Raw genomic sequence first — 14625 nt, forward strand, 5'->3', positions numbered from 1 at the left:
TGATGTGCCAAGACTTGCTGGTTAGTTTTTTGGCACTGAAGTGTACCTGAAAAATGAAGAGTTGTGAATCCAAGCAATTAAAGTAACAGATGGTGTTCTGGGGGAGATTTCTCTCTCAGGCTCTGGGCAATATTAAGTGGTATTGAAATGGCACCATTCTTCTGTCCATCTAGCTGGGATCCTATCTCAAATGAAACATCTCAACAAGAGCCTTTTGAGGTCTGAAATGTTTGTAGAGCAGCAGTCATATTTCATTGGCTTTCATGTGTGTGGAATTCAATGAAAGTTTGTCAGCTTTAACAGCAAGGTGTTTTAGCTTCCTTACTAATGGACTTGCAGCTATATTTTGGGGTTTCTAGTACATCCCTATCCCACAAACCATGACCACAGACATGTAGACAGAATGTTCAGCAATGGAATTTGTTCAGGAATGGGATCATCAACACATCAAAAAGCACAAGACTATACCATTTCAGAGAAAGGAGAATGTGAATAGTTTTGCTGAAGTAGCAGATTATTAATTTCTGGGGCCAGTCACTAGAAGGAGACATGATAAGACATACCAACGATGTTCATATGGAATACGGTGACACATAGTGTGAGTTATTCAGTCTACATGACAATTCCGTGGCCTCTCTACTGAGACTGCCAATGAGACTGTCTCTTACGATGATGGGTTTCTTGTGATGCAGACTGAGACCCATTTACTTCTTTCATATACGCCACTGAAAACCCCTCAGCGTCAAACTTGCACTTCAACTCCTGAGCAGGACTCATGCCAGTGCAAAAGTTCTATTTCCACCCGTAGGCCCTTCTGTTGGATAGAACCGGGGAGATAAATACAGAACCTACCAAATGCTGTATATGAAGCAGTGATCAATGAGCAAACTCAACCTATGGGCAACACTAGTGCTTGGCGTGGACTCAAAACAGTGAATGAAAGCGACATTTAATTCATGTCAACAAACAAGGAAACAGGTACTTCTAGGTGAAACTAGCAGAGAATAGTCATTCATGTCATCCCTCTTTATACAAGGGATTCAGAAGATAAAAAATAGGCTACAACGTCAACTGACAGCCCTTGATTTATGAAAACTCTCTCTCTCTCTCTCTATATATATATATATATATTTAAATTCAAGACTTGTGTCTACCAAGGAAATGTGTTAATAGGTGGTGGACCTGCGCAAAGTGATCACAGCCAAGTACAGCTGGTTGAAAAATACTAATAATTTTTCATGAGAAATGTTGAATATTTTTTGTTTTTCCCCCCAAAATTTCTCAAATGATTCAATAAAAAAACCCCAAAGCAATTTTTTTTCTAATTTCTAATTTTCCTCCAGAAACCAAATGTTCAAGCAAAACGAACATTCTCTGTAAAAACTGTTTTGATTGAAAAGTCATTTCTGGCCTAAAATGTTTCAGTGAAAACATTTTGATTAGCTTTACAGCCAACTTAAAAGCCTCAAAAATAATATCAGTTTGCATTTTATTACAAATGTGCAAAGACATAAGAGCGTCCATAGTGGGTCAGACCAAAGGTCCATCTAGCCCAGTATCCTGTCTTCCGACAGTGGCCAGTGCCAGGTGCCTCAGAGGGAATGAACAGAACAGGTAATCAAGTGATCCATCCCCTGTTGCCCATTCCCAGCTTCTGGCAAAAGACGGTGTGACAATGAACACCTGGTAGGTTTAACAACTCAGAATTCAAGAAGTGATTCTGTTTCCAAACAAAATTCTCAAGATGTCCATAGTGTCAAATTTTGAAATTCAAGAGTTCAGATTTGGCCAGAAGATCATTTTTCTCAGAGTCTGCTGAAAATTTAAAATCTGGCATGTTTTATTATTTATATTACCATAGCATATGGACCGGAACCTCATCATGCTAGGCACTGTACAAAACACAGGACAAGACAGTCCCTGCCCCAAAGAATGTACAAGACAACAGGTGGTTACAGAGAGGCAGGAGGAAGCAAACGAAGCAATGAGACCATATTGGTCAGCCTGATGATAGGCAGTAGTCTCAGCACAGCAGGTGCATAACCGTTGTCAAGTTTATTGTAGGCATCGTGGCAGAGGAGAATGTTATGGAATGATCTGAAGGACAATGAGCCCCAACTGCCATCAGATCCCCATTGTGCTAGGCACTGTACAAACACAAAGTAAAAGACCATTGCTGCCCTGAAGATTTTACAACCTGTATAGACAGGAAAGACAAAGGGTGGGAGGAAGGAAGTATTATCCCATTCCGTACCAAACAGAGGCACAGAGTTGCTGATGCACGCAATTTCAAGCCCAATAACTGGCTCCAGCAGGGCATAAAATCCTATCTCACACTGATGAGAAGTTCCAGCAGTTGAGATTTCTAATCCTGCTCAAGGGAAAAGTCCCCTCTTTTGGGGAAGAGCAGCAAGTCAAGGATGCTGAAGGTAGGAAAAACTCTCCCCCACCCCTCAGGAGCGGAGAGGAGGTTTTGGAGAGAGGAAGGTAGAGAAGAGGCAGCTGACACCCCACCATCACAAGAGGAGAAAGGGGAACAGAAAGGGCCCAGCCACTTCCTCCTCCCTCCATCCCTCCTGTGAACCATGGGTCAATCTGCTCCTCCATCCCTTTAAAAGCAGCAAAGAGTCCTGTGGTACCTTATGGACTAACAGATGTATTGGAGCATGCATGCAGCCGACAAAGTGGGTATTCACCCACAAAAGCTCATGCTCCAATACATCTGTTAGTCTATAAGGTGCCACAAGACTCTGCTGCTTTTACAGATCCAGACTAACACGGCTACCCCTCTGATACTCCTTCATCCCTGCAACACTAGGCACAGGAAAGGGAGAGGATGTGATGAATCCTGAGCTGTCCCCTCCCCAGTTCTGGGAAGAGGGAGGACCCTGCTGCAGCCACCCCCCGCCCCAGAACAGGGGAAGGGAGGTGAAGAACCCCAGCTGCAGGAGATAGGTTGGGCTGAGGGGCCAGAACGGACGTAGGGGTGCATAAATAATTGCTGGGCTAGCGGATAAGCAGATGTAGGGTTGGGAGCGGGGACATAATTAGAATTTTTGGCTTTGGGGTGAAGCTCTGCACCATAAGGCAGCCAGTGAGAGCTCCTGCAGCAGGGGCAAGGGTCACCTTGCTCTATCTACTTGGGAGCCTGGGCAACACTAAATGTCACATATGTTTTGGGGGTGGGCAGGGAGATCTCAAAAAGCAAAAGACAGATCTTTTAACTTAAAAATCAGAGGCAGGGCCAAGAGAGGAATCCAGATTTCCAGAGACCCAGTCCAGTGCCTTGGTTGCTGATCACCCTTCCGTGACCATGTTTTGGTTAGACTTTGTCAACATGTCATTTTCGTCCTGCAGTTGATGTGACTGAAAAACAAACAGATTAAATACTTCTTTGAAAAAAATGAAGTTCAAAAAAATACAGAAGGGGCCTTAACCAAATGGCTCAGGCCCATGCTTTAAAAAAAAAAAAAAAAAAAAAAAAAATACAATGCCAAATGTGGATTTAAGTCTAGAATTTTGCAAAACTTTTGCTTCAAGCCCCAAACCATGGAAAAATTCCCTATTCATCTTAGTGCAAACTTGAAGTTCAGCCCAGATTCATCAAGGATCCCTGTGATTTGCTGCCCTTTCTAGCTAACCTGAGCTGAACATATGGTTTGTGATTAAACCAAGTGAAACGTGTTAGTTTTGCTTTGGATTCGAACAGAACTCAGATGAATACTCAAGAGGCACAAGCCCATGGGAATTTAAACCCAAGAAAGCATTCACAGAAGCCTCTGTGGATCAGACCCGCTGTTTCGCACAGCTTTAGTCATTTGGTAGTTTGGGGGCAATAAAAATTAGATTCAAGGATTCAATTAGTCATATAAAATAGAATGTTTTTATTTATTGTTTTGTTAACTGGGAGGCCAGAAGGTCTCAGAGCTTCTTGATAATGCATCACTGGCTGAGTCACAGTGTACCGAATTAGTCATGGCTGTGGGATATGCATCCCACAGTTTCATTTACACTGACAGGCTTACCTGCTCCATCCTCATTTTTTTTTTAGTAATTAAAATTATCTGAAGTCATGTACTTCAAAGCCTTCTGGGTTTGTTATTTCTTCAGTGTCAGACCGAGGGACATGGATCAGTGTTCACGTCGCACTCCCCATCAGTACCCAGCCCGTACTGGAAAAGCTAATGATCCAACCTGCGGACCAAATTCAGTGATAAATCCTGGTCATGTGCCACCTGGGGCATGTTATGCATATGCTAAGAAGAAGCATCACACCACATGGCTTACCTCAGTATTTCAGTGACATACATTTCACCTGCAGCATTTAGACAATGATCAGACTGCGAAAGCGTACAAGAAGGGCAACATCTGCTGGCCACGTTACAGAAAAGAACAGGGATCACAGCTTGTATCTTGGCATATGTTACATATGTCACAAAAGAACACAGTGTGCCTGGTGCTGATTTGACATGGTTTTAAGCAGCAATGGGACAACCACACACATTTCAGTTAGAATTGGATAAATAACCATACTTTTTCAATCAATAACATTTTCTGGCTGAGAAGTTCACACATTACGAACTTTCATGAATGAAGCCTTAACCCCCACCCTGTGAAATAGGTAAATGTACGCATTTTATAGATAGCTTCTCTGTACTCCAGTTTCCCTAAGTGATTTGTCCAATGTCACATAGCAAATCACTGACAGAGCCAAGAATAGAACCTCGACCTCACAGAATCATAGAACTGGAAGGGACCTCGAGAGGTCATCCAGTCCAGTCCCCTGCACTCAAGGAAGGACTAAGTATTACCTAGACCATCCCTGACAGGTGTTTGTCCAACCTGCTCTTAAAAATCCCCAATGATGGAGATTCCAAAACCTCCCTAGGCAATTTATTCCAGTGCTTAACCACTCTGACAGTTAGGAAGTTTTTCCTAATGTCCAACCTAAACTGCCTTTGCTGCAATTTAAGCCCACTGCTTCTTGCCCTATCCTCAGAGGTTAAGAAGAACAATATTTCTCCCTCCTCCATGTAACAACCTTTTATGTACTTGAAAACTTATCGTGTCCCCTCTCAGACTTCTCTTCTCCAGACTAAACAAACCCAATTTTTTCAATCTTCTCTCATAGGTCATGTTTTCTAGACCTTTAATCATTTGTGTTGCTCTTCTCTGGACTTTCTCCAATTTGTCCACATCTTTCCTGAAATGTGGCACCCAGAACTGGACACAATACTCCAGTTGAGGCCTAATCAGCGCGTAGAGCGGAAGAATTACTTCTCGTGTCTTGCTTACAATACTCCTGCTAATACATCCTAGAATGATGTTTGCTTTTTTTTGCAACAGTGTTACTGTTGACTCATATTTAACTTGTGATCCACTATGACCCCAAGATCCCTTTCCGCAGTACTCCTTCCTAGGCAGTCATTTCCCATTTTGTATGTCTGATTGTTCCTTCCTAAGTGGAGTACTTTACATTTGTCCTTATTGAATTTCATCCTATTTACTTCAGACCATTTCTCCAGTTTGTCCAGATCATTTTGAACCCCATGAATCCCAGTCCCATGCTGTTCCTGGGATAAGCCTCCCAACATTTGGATTCGTGGCTTAAAACTCTTCAGTCTGGAAGCCGGACTGTGACCTTGAAAAATCAGGCTCTCTTGTGAGGTTTTCAGCACTGGCTGGTTCCAGCTGGACTTGTGTTGTGCCACACAAAGAACACTTCTTTAAGGCATTGGCATGCACAAGCTAGCTGATTGTCAGTGAGTCTCAAAGGCTTGATGTTGGATGAAAGTGCACTATCAAATATTACTTTATTAAAAAGGGTACAAAACTGTCTGGATTCTGCACCAGAACCTTGAATCCTTAGGTCATTTAGCTCTTTCCTGGTCTGTATTGCACCAACTCAGCCCCATGACACTGTTTAGGGATGGAAATCCCAACCACTATTGCCCATGCCCTTATGTTACCCATGGATTCTAATCCTGCTTCCCTTAAAGTCAGAGCTCAGTTTCTCTCCAAGATGCGTATCAGTGATCTTCCTCAACCAAGAGGACTAGGACACAATTAAGGTTGTCTCAAATAGATGCCTACCTTAATGACAAAGTACAGAACAAGAAAAAAGCATGAAGTAGCAGTTGATAATACAAAACTGTACTTGAACAGCAGAGTACTGCAGAAAGAGCCCTAAAGAGGCTCAATCCAATTCTCGAAGAATCATGTAACCTTAGTAAGCCTTTCCTGTGACTCTCAGCTGCTCTGTATTCTTAGAGAATTGGTCATCATGCTTCATTATAGAGCCTTGTCCATCAGAATCCCCTTCCCTTCATTGCCCAACATTGTTGTCTTAAGAGTCCAGTCAAGTCAAGCATTTTAACCATTCAATAACTAAGGGAAGCATTGTGCAAATCCATGAGGGAACCAGGCAGCCCTTGCTCCTGGGGGCAGCCTGCAAGTATGTAGACTACCTCTAACTGGCCACAGCAGCAAAGTATGGGAGCAGCAACGGCCCCACTTACAGTCCTTAGCAAGGCATCTGACCTCTCCAAATTGGAAGCGATTAAACTTTATGCAAAGACGGTGTGGAAGGTCAAAATCAGAACTCTACGTTGGTGCAGCTAACATCTTCACTAGATGTTTACAGTCATTTGAACTGCCCTGATGTGGTTACACTGATGCATATTTCTTTACTAAGGGCATAGCAGAAAGCCTAAGACCAAAGTTCTGATTCTTGTGAAGTGGATGTGAGGCATTTACTCAGCTCAATACATCATTGTGGGGTGCATACTTGAGTCAATATATAATACAATTCACTTCTTCCTTCCTTCTTCCACATGCAACTCAACTTGATTACATTGGGGGTTGGGGGTGGAAGGGAGCTGCATAGAAACAAAAGCTAATTTCCTGTCTTTTATTGGCTTATGTTAAATCTCTCCTCTGTTGCTATTTCAGTGTTAAGATAGATACTGCTTTGCAATTAATAAAAGGTTTCCCCCCTCACTTTCGGTGATTACTTAGGCAAGTTGTTTCAGGAGGTTTGCATATAATCTCATTAAGCACACTGATTGTCTTCAGCACTTTTTGAACTCGCTTCATTACCATGTTAATGCAGATAGGGACCTGTAAAGGTGTTACTAGATATACGGCTCTTCTGAAGAAAAGCTACAGATCACTAATTATTAAAATCACCAATGTTCATACAGCAGATATTCAGACAGTCAGACACAGCTGTCACATATTAATACTCAGATCTAAACCCACTCAATACAGTTCTGGTTCCCTGTTCAGATCTACCCTTTTCTGATGCTGCTGAAGTCTGAGAGATTTAATTCCAACATGTCAAAAATTCTTATTTAAAAACAGCCGATCTAATGAGATTTCAGCCATTTGAGGCCAGCATTTCAAAACAATGTCTCACTAGGTTTATGCCTGTTAATAGGATCCCAAACCTTACTTTGGCCTTGAATCTGAACCTCATCTTAAATCTCATCTGGATCTGGGGGCTCTTTTATATTTTATTGGAACTGGATTCCCAATCCCTGGTTTTATATTTTACCCAGGTTAAGCATTTTGAATAATATTTAATGATTTGAGAAGAGACACCATCTGTTTGTAAGGGAATTGTCAGCAGGGGAGGGACAAACAGAGGCTGAAAACTGAGAAAATGGTTAAAATAGCACCCATATGGCTTTTTAAAGCCACAGTGGTAGCATAGATTAAAGTCCATTTAGCAGGGGAAGGGGGTCTGTCAGATGCCTTTCACCAGCATTAGGTATCACTAATTTTATTCATATTTCAGATTTTTTTCATGCCCTTCTCCTCATGGCCCTCCCCTCTCCACTCCTGGAACGCTGATATTTTAATATGTGGACCACCCAGTCCAAAGCAGCTCTGTGATCCACAGGGCATCTATAGAAATAAAAAAAAAAAATGATACTATGAAAACTGAGCTGGGGAAAAGGCAAACTCCCTTCTTCTGCCTGATATCCTTTATGATTTGCACAAGGCAGTCACTTTCCTCATTTCTCTTAGGTTTTCATACTTCAGATGCTAATTCCAAACACCCCCTTAACTTTATGGGTGTTGGAAACCCACAACAAAACTTTGCTGCCTGGAACCATCTCTGTCAAAAGGCAGAAGAAATAAAGCTGGCATAGCTATGTTAGAATTTTGCTACCAGTTTATCACCTTGTGGCTTAATGTATAAGCTTCATGACTCACTCTGGGGATTGTGCTTGCTTTCTGGGTAACACGACCTCCTCTAGCTTTGTTCCTCCTAACAGTACAAATTGGTCATCCGCTAACACTGAAAGAAGCAACTCCCTTATTAGTCATATCTAGATATACAAAATTAATACCTGAGGCAGCAGTGGGCTAGTTAACACACCAGCTTCTGGTATGTGGCCATCCCACATTTCAGAGTAGTTTCATGGGGATCAGAGTTTCAAATCCATGAGACATCTGCATGATAGTCTCTAAACAAATCCCTCAACCTGAACACCCCACAAAACCTTTCTAGCAGTCTGGAGATTTGCACAACATGCAAATCCCAAGGGAATACAGGGGATGACGCTGAAAGAAAAATCCTTGACTTCAGGGAGGCCCAACTTTCAGCTGTGCCATATCTCATTATTTATCCATCATCATTATTTATACAGCAATTCATTATGTGCCCTTCACAACATGATCTGGCACATTATATAATTAAAAGCAATAGATCACATTATACTGTCTACAACAGGCAGCAAGAGTAACCAGGCAGATACACTGCTGCTCAGCCTTGTCCTTTACAAGTATCGCATGTTCCTGGCCTAGTACAAAACCAGAAGCCTGCACAGAAGCACGCTGGGTCTGAATAATCACTATTACACCGTATGCCCTTCTGCCCCCTCCAAAAAGATCTGAAGACCACATTGGTTCAACAGGTCACCGCAAATAGAATTTTAACTTCTTTTAGTAGGGGGGTTTGGGGCAGTAGCTGACATGTAGGCGATGGTAGAAGGGAGGGACAACAGTTGAGAGGCTGAGGCTGTTCACTGGTAACCTGCAGAGGGTCGGGGCCTTACTCGACTTACTAGTGAATCCAGTAAGCTCTACCTTGTCAACGGAGCCATTTCTATTTCATTTTTCTTGGTAAATCAAATCAATAGAACTTAACATGACATACTAGCTTTAATATGAGCTATTCAAATGGTCATTTACACCATTTATTGGTGGAATGCCACAATTTAATTCTCAAACAATGGGTGGTTTTTATGTTGAGCTCTGGCCTATACATAGCAGCCAAAAGTTCAATGTTATCAACAACTTCCTCTTGCACAGGAGGAGACCAGTGGTAGAAACGGTCTCACATCCAGCCATACCCAAACTTGAGAAGTCTGGATCTAATTCTGACCACATCCCCGGTGCCCGATCCTACCTCTAATTGGACAAAGCAAAACTGACTCCTATCAGACCTCTAAAACTTTGGGGGAAAGTTTGGCACTGGAGCCAAACTTTGCAGCTCAGGCCCATCTAATGAAGAACTGAGACCTGCTCACAATAATGCAAACGATGGAGTTGAGATTTTGGCATCAAGGTTCTCAAAATTCCAATACGGGGTGGAGCACAGTAGCATAGCCTATCAATCATCCCTGAAAGCAGAGGAAGTTGATCATCTGCAATATGCCTTAGGGCATTTCTGCACTGCATCAGGGAGCAAGTCTCCAAGCCCAGGTCCACAGATCAGTGCTTGCAGGGCCTGTGCCTTTGCTCCAAAAATAGCTGTGAAGATGCAGCTTTGACACTGCGGCTCAGGCTGGAGCTCTGGCACTCAAGCCCACTCAACTTCCCCCAGCAAACCTAAGTCTGTTGACCCAGGCTTGGAGGCTCCTGCCACTGGCTGTGTAGACATACCTTAATTCTTCTCAAGATCTCAGGACACCCTTAGTAGCCACATAGCTATCCATCTTTTTCTCTCCCATCCTAGTAAGGTGGATATTGCAGTACCTCTAGCTCCCACTTTAAAAAAAAAAACAAAAACATTTAAAGGCATATCAACATGTTCCTGTAGCTGCATGTAATTTTATTTTTCCATCTGACCTGAAATATAAGGGAGACATGGCAAAAAATTCCAAATGCCCTCTGTGTAAACATCTCCATTGACATCAGCAGCTGTAAAGCCACCAAAATAATCTTCATTTGGAAACACCTGCAAAGACATTTAAGAATGTATCACTGTAGGAGAAATCCATGTTGTTTGTACAAAAAATACTGGAGTCCCTTCTTTAGATTGTTTCCTTAAGAGACCATCAGCTGAAAGAAATAAGAGATAGTATGCCAGTTACCAGCATCAGGATGCTAAACCACATGAAGCCAGTCTCACCCCACAAGCAGTGGTGACTAATATGATCCAGGGGAGATGATTTAACAAGTTTATTCATGTAACAGGATGGGTGGTTGCTATATCTCCCCACTTCTTACACACTGTAGGAATTCTCTCATTTCAGAGGAATTCTGTCTCGAAGTTTCTCATAGAAATAAAGGATCTAAAGGTTTGACACAGATATACTCATGTTGTAGATATTTATATAGGCTGTGCATGCGCTTCTTACATACATGTTTGCAAAGAAAGTATTACTAGCATATGTAGATTCTGCAGTCAGCAATTGACTCAACTCTGAAAAGCTAATTTAACTGTGATTAGTTAATAAACAAAACCCACAATATTCATAATACAGCATTAAAGTAATTCTGTTGTGCAATTTCTATACAGGATGAAAGGAAAACTGTGCAAGACAAAGCCACACTTAATTAGCCTTTGGATATTACTCTGGTGTTAGACACTCAATCTACAGATTTGGTGTCAGCAAGACTCACCAGGACACCCAAAAAACCTTGATTTTATATTAGATATAAAAAACTATATTAAAAGAATGTTAAAGTTTCAAAGTCAATCACTCAAGAGTTTGGAAATGTCTTGGGCAACCTTAATTCAGCCCTCTTGCACCAATGCATTATCGTATACTATTTTTTTCCATAGGACCCAGGCCTCCTTCTGTGCACAGTATGGACAATGCTCACTATTGAGCAACTATTCAATATTTTGCTTTATCCTCATTGTTCAATATGTGACCCCACACCCATACCTCGGCTGCAGTGCACCATTCAAATGCTGCAATGAAAACAGAATGGAACAGTTTCCTTCTGGGCTTTTCTATGGCACTCATCACTTTAGTATCCAAGTGTTTCACAAGCATTCATTTTTATGTTCACAAGTCCTCTCTGAGCTGGTGTGGGATTATCCCCATTTTACAGATGGGAAATTGGGCAGAGAGAGATTAAAGTAAAAAGTTTCCACTAATTTTGGGTGCCCATTTTGAGACCATTTAGGGCCCATTTTTCAGAGTACTTACTAGTATATCGCAGGTCATATTTTTAAAGTACAACTCCCGTTGTCTTCAAGTGCAGATGTAGGTACTCTGCACATCTGCAAATCAGATGCCATAATCTCAAATTGGGCACCCAGAAAATCAAGAACACAGCCAGTGATGGAAGCGACTCACCTAACATAACAATAGCAACTGTGGCAGAGACAGGTATAGAATCTAATTCCTCAGGGCAGTATTCAACTGCCTTAACCACGAAACCCTTCTTACAGTCCTCTCTCTGCCTCATTCAATACACACCTTTCAACTTCTGCAATAAATGGGGCAAGAGCCCCACAGACAACAGCCTTTCACTAGATAAACCACAGTCATTCTTTGCACTGAATGAGGCAGGAGTCCTGTAGAAAAAAAGTTAAGTGATCACGTGATTAAAGGCTCTGTCATATGCATTCACAGAAGGGGCCCAAATTAAGGCTGTCCAGGCAACCTTAATTCTAGCATTTTCTAATTTGAGTGCTTGACTTGGCAATCTTAATATTCTTCTGAAACTGAAGGAGACAACTTCCATCATGTGGACGATATTAGCATCCACAGGGTTCGAACTTTTAGATTCGCCACCACACAGACATCTGCTATTTGAGCTAACAGAGTAGCCAATAGCACTCTTGGTTTCCTTGCAGGGCAGGGGCTGACTGGAGGTAGGGTCTGGCTGGAGGCAGGGTCTGGCTGGAGGCAGGGCAAGGGGTGCCGGGCTGGCTAGAGACGGGCTGGCTGCAGGCAGAGAGTGCGGGGTTGGCTGCAGGCAGGGGCTGGCTGCAGGCAGGGCAGGGGGTGCGGGGCTGGCTGCGGGCAGGGGCTGGCTGCGGGCAGGGGCTGGCTGCTGCTGCAGGCAGGGCAGGGGGTGCAGGGCTGGTGCGGGCAGGGCAGGGGGTGCAGGGCTGGTGCGGGCAGGGCAGGGGGTGCAGCAGGGGCTGGCTGCAGGCAGGGGCTCCCTTGCTTCTACCACCCTGGCCCTTTAAATAGCTGCTGGAGCCCTGGGGAAGCAGCAGGGCTCCAGCGGCTATTTAAAGGGCCGGGGCGGTAGAAGCAAGGGGAGCCCCGGACTTTTTAAATAGCCCCCAGAGCCCCGCAGCCCTACCCCAGGGCTCCAGAAGAGGGGCTCTGGTGGCAATTTGGGAGCCCCAGGCCATTTAAATTGCCCCCTGGGGAAGCCGGACGCCCCGGTATTCAGGGGAATCGCCTGAATTGGCCTACAGCCGGCCCTGCACCTGGCTACTGGGACAGACCTGCTGAGCCCCACATCCGTAGGCTGGAGTATGCCCACTGCAGATGGAGGCCGTGTCTACACTACAGGTGCTACAGCAGCACAACTACGGCACCATGGCTATGCCACTGTAACCCTGTAGCATAGATGCAAACTGCAGCAACGGAAGGGGGTTTTCCATCGCTGTAGCAACACCAGCTCCCCGAGCAAGGTGAAAGTATTCTTCCATCGACCTAGCTGCATCTACACTGGGGGGTTCGCGTAGCATAGCTACAGGATTCAGGGGTGTGGATTTTTCATAAGTGCAGACCAGGCCGGAATCTTTGGGAAATTTAGCTGCCAAACTAACTAAGCTCTACTGAGCATGGGCAAATAGAGATATTTCAAAGGCTTATAACTTAGCCAAATTAAGGTGTCTCCCCACTCCCCCTAGGAATAGCAAAACACACATCCTTGACAGCAGGACAACCCCATACCACATGTTATGTCCCTGCTTCAAATCATGGAGACATTACAACTTCCTGGTGAAATAGTTGTAAGAATTATTTTATCATGGGGAAAAACACATTTTTCTCTAACCTTGTTCTTGATAATGGCCAAACCATTTTTGCTGAAGCTTTCCAAAAACATTCAGCCTGGGGCAGACACTCAGCATGGAAAATATCAGTCCAAACCGTTAAAATTTGGCCAAGTTATAAGCAACTTGAAAACAAGATAACGCTTGGCAATCTTAACTATAGGCAGCACTGCCAGCTCTGCCTATAATATGAATAAACAAATGATAGAAACAACCGTTTGACTTTGTCTGAGACAGCACCACCTGCAGGAGGAAAGAAAGAAAGAAAACCTAGCCTCAAGAAAACCTGCAACATCTGAAAGTGAAGTTTGTGATAATCTAAAACGATTTAATTGAAGGTCCAAGTCAACCAAATCTATCAACAGTCTTCAAGCCTGATATGCTGCCACAGAGCCAGACCAGCCTAGGCAAGGAGCAAGTTCTACTAATAAAGCCCCAAAATCCTTGCATCACACTTTGACCACACTTCTTGCATGGTGACAGCCGACCATGCCCATGTAGAGACCCATTGTCTTCAGTGATGGGGGCTCAGTGCTGCCACCGCAGTCCTACCATGCGCAAGATGCTGCAGGATTGGGGCTTAAGGCTATTCGGATACAGATATAAATGTGTTAGTCTCCAAGGTGCCACAAGTACTCCTGTTCTTTTTGAGGATACAGACTAACAGGGCTGCTACTCTGAAACCTATTCAGATACAGTTACCTCTAGGGCAGTATTTGCTACTAAGCTGATGTATTGTCATAGAGATTTCAGTCCCCTGTCATGTGACACAGCAACTCCTAGATTGGGGTGTTGTTGTAGCCATGTTGGGCACAGGATATGTGAGAGATATTACCTTGCCTGTCTTGTCTCTCCCAGCAACTCCTAACCAGCCTCAGTAGTTAACACTGAGGGATAGAGAAAACTGCTTGTTTGCCTGTACCTAAACAAAGGAGATAGCAAATCTTTTAAAAGATTTGCCGAGTTTCAGCGGTTTCCTAGGGCAACTGCAAGAATTTATTCTCATCAGCTTTAGACATATTAAAAAAAAAATCACAATAATTTGTAAACACAAAGATCAAACGTCTTACAAAAGGCTGCTTTGTGTTACAACAAGCTTGCAGAAAAAACTCGCAAGGCATCGGAAAATAAGGAAGTTTTGTGCAGCGGCACTGCCCCCTAACGTACAACACAGGAATTTCAAGAAAAAACCTTTTAGTATTGGTCAAAGTTCTCCATTTTCCTTGATCTTTTCTCTAGCAGTTCCCACCAACTATTCAGCCATTTATCAGACAATTTCCTGCTACTAAAAGAACTCAATAATAATAGGGAATTTCAATTATCCCCATATTGACTGGGTACATATCACCTCAGGAAGGGATGCAGAAATAATTTTCTTGACACCTTAAATGACTGCTAAGATCTTGGAGCAGCTAGTC

Source organism: Malaclemys terrapin, chromosome 7 (genome assembly GCF_027887155.1).
Source record: "Malaclemys terrapin pileata isolate rMalTer1 chromosome 7, rMalTer1.hap1, whole genome shotgun sequence".
NCBI lineage: Eukaryota > Metazoa > Chordata > Testudines > Emydidae > Malaclemys > Malaclemys terrapin.